This window comes from Trichosurus vulpecula (assembly GCF_011100635.1).
Source record: "Trichosurus vulpecula isolate mTriVul1 chromosome X unlocalized genomic scaffold, mTriVul1.pri SUPER_X_unloc_1, whole genome shotgun sequence".
NCBI classification, from domain to species: Eukaryota; Metazoa; Chordata; class Mammalia; order Diprotodontia; family Phalangeridae; genus Trichosurus; species Trichosurus vulpecula.
Window position 1 is genome coordinate 9538075 of NW_023494377.1, and position 6655 is coordinate 9544729.

The window sequence follows — 6655 nt, forward strand, 5'->3', positions numbered from 1 at the left end:
AAAGCTGTCAGGACCCTTAGTCTCTTGTTCAGTCCTACATTTGGGGGAGGGGGGTCAGGGAGGGAAAGAACGGAGGCCCAGACAAGGGAAGGGATTTACTCAAGGTCACCCCAATAGTCTGTGCAAAACAGAATCCCAGGTTTAGAGCTGGAAGGGGCGGGCCTGAGGAGCCCTCTAGTCCACCCTCTCCGGAAAAAAAGGAAGCTCAGTGTCAGGGAGAGAATGAGAAGCAGAGCTGGCCCAGGGGTCCTGGGCCCAGACCCATTGTGGGGTCTCCAAGTTGGAGGTGTCTCCCATCTGCAGCTTCTCAGAGGGGTCGGCCATCCCACCTCTGCTTACACTGACTGGGAACTCACCACACCCATTCCATTGTCAGGGAGCTCTCATTGTTAGAAAGATTCCCCCCCATGGGATGGAATCCATCTACCTGTAACTTCCATCCACTGCTCCTGGTTCTAGCCTCTGGAGTGAGGAACAAATTGAATCCCCCTTCAGATACTTGAAGACAGTTATCATGAATCGTGTTAGATGTCTCCCCTTGGCTTGCTCATCAGAATCTCCTGTGACCAGGATTTAGTTCATTGGGCCAATGAGAATATCTGTTTGAAATCTGCTTTCCCAGAGTCCAGGACAAAGGTGGAGAATCTGTGGCCTCAAGGCCACATGTGGCCCTGTAGGTCCTCAAGGTTGGCCCTTTGACTGAATCCAAACTTCACAGAACAAATGCCCTTAACAAAAGGATTTTTTCTGTCAAACTTGGCCTCAGTCAAAAGGCCACACTCACGGAACTAGAAAGCCATATATGGCCTGGAGGCCTCAGGTTTCCCAGCCCTGGTCTAGGATATGTGTCTCACAGTGTCCAGAATCTTCTTCCTTGGCTACTTCAAGCTTTAAGATGATATTGTACCTTCCTCCTGCCATCCCCAAATCTCCAGTAATTCCCCCAGCACCAACTGGTTCCTCATTGTTGGTCAGAATCAGGTCCTGAATAACTGCTCACCTCCTGTTCCCTCTGCCTCCTGAGAGATCTAAACTCTCAGTGGAATGGCACTAGGTCCGGATCATCCAAGCTCCCTGTCTCTCCTGTGTCCTGCCCCAGTGCTAGCTCTGCCATTTACATTAGTAAAGCATAATCCATTTCCTCCCTTTGTCCCCAGCTACAGCTGCTCCTCTTCTCTTTTTCACCCCAATGCTCTCCACCATGATTTCCCTTCACATGGATTCCCACACTTGTATATTCCCTCTTGGCACATACTTCTTTGCCTGCAACCCAATCAGAATTATTTCTGTTGCTCAGAGACTACCTTTCTAGTCCCTGATTAAAGTCCCCTCTCAGTGGTACCTGAGGTTAAAGTATATCTTTCTGTTCCAAATGTTAAGGGAGAGTCAAGATGGCAGAGAGAGAGCTCAGCAACTTTGCCTCAGTTCTGCCAAAAGCTCTTCCACAACAACCTAAAAAATACACTAAGCCAAACTGAGCAGCAAATGCACCAGAGTGAGGGGCAAAGCAAGAAAAAGACAGTGAGTCATTTTTGTTTAGCACAGAGCAGCTTAGGAAGACATTGAGTCGCTTTTTTTCAGTTGTGTCCAACTCTTTGTGACTTCATTTGGAGATTTCTTGGCAAAGATACGGGAGTGGTTTGCCATTTCCTTCTCCAGCTCATTTTACAGATGAGGAAACTGAGGCAAACAGGCTTAAGTGACTTGCCCAGGGTTACATAGCTAAGTAAATGTCTGAGGTCAGATTGGAACTCACAAAAATGAGTCTTTCTAACTCCAGGCCCAACACTCTATCCAGCGTGCCACCTAGCTGCCCCCTCTATCTTAGGAAGATAGAGAAGTCCTTGGATACTGTGCTGGGGGCTGACCAAGAGTACAACACTGAGTTGTGCCAGTGGGAGCAATGACCAGGGCCCAGGGATGGTAAGGGGCCTGAACATCTGGTCAGCAAGAGATCCCAGGAGCCCCCTGGACTAGCAGGCTAGGGTGCCATTTGCCAGCTCTGTCACCTGTTCCCCAGTTTGGGTTCACAATTCTAGGGCAGAATGGAGTGGGTGAGGTGACTGGGGAGCAGGGACCCCATGCTCTATAAGGAGCAGAGCACAGACCAGGAGGGGGAAAATGGATATTTAATGAAATCAAGGCCTTTCAAGCATTCTTGATGAAAAGAACAGAGCTGAATAAAAAGTCTGACATTCAAACACAAGACTCAAGAAAATCAGAAGAAGGTAAACAAAAGGGAAATCATAAGGGACTAAACAGTTAACTAAAAAGTTAAACTGTTTATATTCCTATATGGGAAGATGCTACGTGTAATCCTAAGAACTTTGTCATCACCGGGACAGTTCAAGGGAATCTCTTAGACCTGAGGGAAGCAAAGGGATTGAGCAGCAAGTGCTGGTGGGAATTGTACCACTAGGATACCATCTTGTGACCCAATTTGGGAGTTACCTCAGTTCCCTTTCTATTCAGTCATAGGGTTAGTCCAATTTCTGTCCAGTGAGAAAACTTGATTCAGTTGTGGAAATTAGGAGAAAACCTTCTTGCCTTGTTTGAACCTGGGCCTGCCTGGCTGGGAAGCTGGGCCACCTCTACCCTCTGCTTAGAAACCCTTCACCAAGGACCTGGGCTATGCTGATCAGAAACTCAGTCAGATCAAAGATCGATGCAAGGAATTTTCTCACAATTGTACATCTCAAGCAAGCCATCTGTCTTATCAGAAAACTGGCGCCATACTGGGGAGTTGATCAGTTACTGTTTCCAGGTTCCTTTGCTTTACGGGGAGTGAGATGCCTCTTCTGATTTCACTCTGTACCTGTTCACTCTCCCTCTCTCAACCTGGGAAGTCCCTAATCCAGGGGTGAGGAACCTGTGGCCTTTGAGGCCACATGTGGCCCTCTAAGTCCTCAAGTACGGACCTCCGACTGAATCTAAACTTCCCAGAACAAATCCCCTCTAGGTCCTCAAGTGCAGCCCTTTGACTGAATCCAAACTTCATAGAACAAATCCCCTCTAGGTCCTCAAGTGCAGCCCTTTGACTGAATCCAAACTTCATAGAACAAATCCCTTTGAGTGAATCCAAACTTCCCAGAACAAATCCCCTTAATAAAAGGATTTGTTCTGTAAACCTTGGACTCAGTCAAAAGGCCTCACCCAAGGACCTAGAAGGCCACAGGTAGCCTCTAGGTCACAGGTTCCCTACCCCTGCTAATCTTTCCTCCAATTACAGCAACCTGTTCAAATGGAAACTGTGCTCTCCTGGCACCAGGGAAATGTGGAATGACCCTCTGGCTCCTATACTTACTATTTACAAGGCCACAGGCAAGTCAGTTTTCCTCTTTAATCCTCAGTATTCTCATTTAGAAAATGGAGGTGATCATGTATTTACCCCAACAAGGTTGTTGTAAAGTTTAAATGAGATAATGTTTGTCGAGTGCTTTGCAAACCTTAAGGTGTTAGAGAAACGCCAGCTATTATTAGAGATAACATTCCCAGTTTCTTCTGATAGCATTATTCACTCCCCTGTGTCCTGTTGACACCATCTGAATATCCAATTGTTTACTTCTCATATCTTCCTCTCTCTCCAAAGTTCCAACTATCATTCAGAAGAAGTAAAATATAACAGGCATCCCAAAATGATTTTAGTTTCCTAACAAGGAAGTTCCTAGAAATCGTTACTCAAAATCCTTTCCAGGTTTCTTCTTGTGGTGTGAAGTCATTCATCTCAACCTCGATCATGAGAAGGGGCGGGGCGGAGAAGAGGTGGAGAAAGTAATGATAGAGTAGGAGGAAGCAGCAGAACTCACACCTACACCCGCAAAGTTTGAAAAGCACCAGACTGATTTGTGATCAGGAAATCTAAAAAGAACCCTCAATGGGTTATTTTTCCAGCCCATATTACCATAGGGAGAAAATCAGAAATCTCAAGGCACATGAAAGGAAGGAAGGAAACAAGCATTTATTTAAGTACCTACTATGTGCCAGGTAGACACTTTACCAATATAATTTCATTTGATTCTCACAATAGTTTTGTGAGATATATAATATTACTATCTGCATTTTACTGTTGAGGAAACTTAAGTGACTTGTCCAGGGTCATGCAGCTCTGTCTTTGAACTGAGGTCTTCCTTACTCCAGAGCCCAGTGCTTGTATCCACTGTGCTACTTAGCTGCTGAGATGTCATGAATTGAGGAAGTCTTACAGAAAACCTTTCTAGCAATAATATTGGGCACTAGCCTACAGCCAAATAACGAGGGCAAGTCTGCCACTGTGTCAACCAGGTCCAAACTGGGGTTAGGAGGTTATAAGTTCAGACCAAAAGTACTGTGGTCATACTTCACCCTAGATAGGACTGTTTAAGGTGATTAGGTATGATTGCAGCTTCCTGGCCTGAGCCACCCCTAAGATTCTTGAAGAATGTAGAAGTCAATATCCAGAGAAAGCAGGAACAGGACCCCAGGGAATATCAGTGAGGACCTAACACCTTAACATTTCTTCTAGAAGTTGGCAGAGGCTGGCTCTAACATAAAGTCCCAATTTGGGAAGGATGATTGGGAAACTGATTAAGAGAATAACAGAAGGGACAACTAGTTGGTGCCCTGGAGTCAGGAGGACGTGAGTTCAAATCCAGCCTCAGATACTTACTAGCTGTGTGACCCTGGGCAAGTCATTTAACCTCAACTGCCAGAGAGAGAAGGAGAGAGAGAGAGAGAAAGAGAGGGGGGAGGAAGAGAGAGGGGAGGTGGGAGAGAGAGAGAAGATGAGAGAGAGAGAATAATAGAAACAAAGGAATAATAAGAAAAGAGAAAGTCAAGTTAAAGAACTCTTCCCCAACCATGGGTGTCTAAGACACCAACTCAAAAAAATAGAATAACTCCACATAATACCTATAAGCAAAGCTGCAAAAGAAAAACACAGATTGGCCACGATGTCAACCAGAATTCTTGGAAGAAATTATGCCCAAATTAAAATAATAATAATAATATAGATAAAATGAAATCTTCTAGAGGAAAGAATTGAAAAGTAATGAGAGCGCCTGGAAAGACTTGGAAGGAGAATTAGTGATAATACATGAGATACAAAACTTAATCTAAGTAAAAGACTCTCTAAAAAGTATACTAAACCAAACAGAAATTAATAGCTCCATATGACAACAAAAAAATTAAAAACAAAGTCAAATACTAGAAAAAATAGAAGCAAATATAAAGTATTCCATGTTAAAAACTGACCTGGAAAACAGGCTATAGCAGGGGAAAAAATTTAAGAATCAGTCGACTATGATAAAAAAAAAAGACTCTCAAGAGAAGTAATTTTTAAAAGTGAAAGAAAGGAGCCTAGTACTACCAGATTTCAAATTATACTACAAAGCAGTAGTCATCAAAACTATTTGGTACTGGTTAAAGAGTAGAGAAGTTAGTAAGTGAAATAGGTCAGGTACACAACATGTAGAAGCAAATGACTAGTCACCTAATGTTTGATCAATCCAAAGCCCCACTTAGTGCAGCACAGACCCACTCTTCCACCAAAAATAGCTGGGAAAACTGGAAAAGCTGTCTAGTAGAAATTAGATTTAGTCTAACGCTTCTTACCATAAACCAAGATAAATTCCAAATGGATGCATGACTTTGATGTAAAAGATCACATCATAAAGATATTAGAGGAGCAAGGACAGAATTACCTTTGTGTTCTATGGAAGGGTAAGATTTCATAACCAAGTAAGAGATAGAGAAGATTACTAAAGATAAAATGGTCAATCCGATTACATACAATTAATTAACAAGCATTTGTACAAGTAAAACAAATGGAGTTTAAATTAGAAGGGAATCAAGTAACTGGGGAAAAATTCTTTGCACCAAGTTTATCTAATAAAGATCTCATTGCCAAGAAATTTAAGTCACTGACTCAAAGAACAAGAACCATTCACCAACTGATAAGTGGTCAAAGGATATGAGCAGGCAATGTTCAAAGGGTGAAATCTGAGCTATCAGTAGCCATGTGAAAAATACTTCAAATCATTAATAATTAGAGAAATGAAAATTAAAGCAGCCCTGAGGTTGCATCTCACAAAGTTTAGTTGGCAATGTTGACCAAAATATTGACACATGTTGGTGGGGTTTGGAGAAAGTAGGCACTGTGAATAGTGACAGCCATTCTGCAAAGTCATTTGGAGCTATGCCACAATCATCATTAAACTTTACATACTCTTTGACCCAGTGATACTACCACTAGGTCTATAGCCCAAAGCCATAAAACAAAGAAGAAAGAGACCCACACATACAAAAATCTCCATACAGCTCTTTTCATGCTGGCAAAGAACTGGAATCTGGAATGCATAGGAACGCAATGTAATATATGTTCTGTAAGAAATGACAATGACAGAGAAATCTGGGAAGACTTTATGAAGAGAACAATTTATATAATAACTCCAACACTGTAAAGACAAAGATTTTTGAAAGACTTAAGAACTCTGGTCAATGCAGCAACCAACCATGCTTTCAGAAGACTGCTGAAACAGGATGCAGAATTAGACAGGCATTTGTGTACATGGCAAACATGGAAACTTGTTTTGCTTTATCATGCATATTTGTTACAAGAGCTTTTGTTTTGTTTTAATGGGGAAAGTGAGGTGCAGGGAATGAATATAAATCCTTGTTA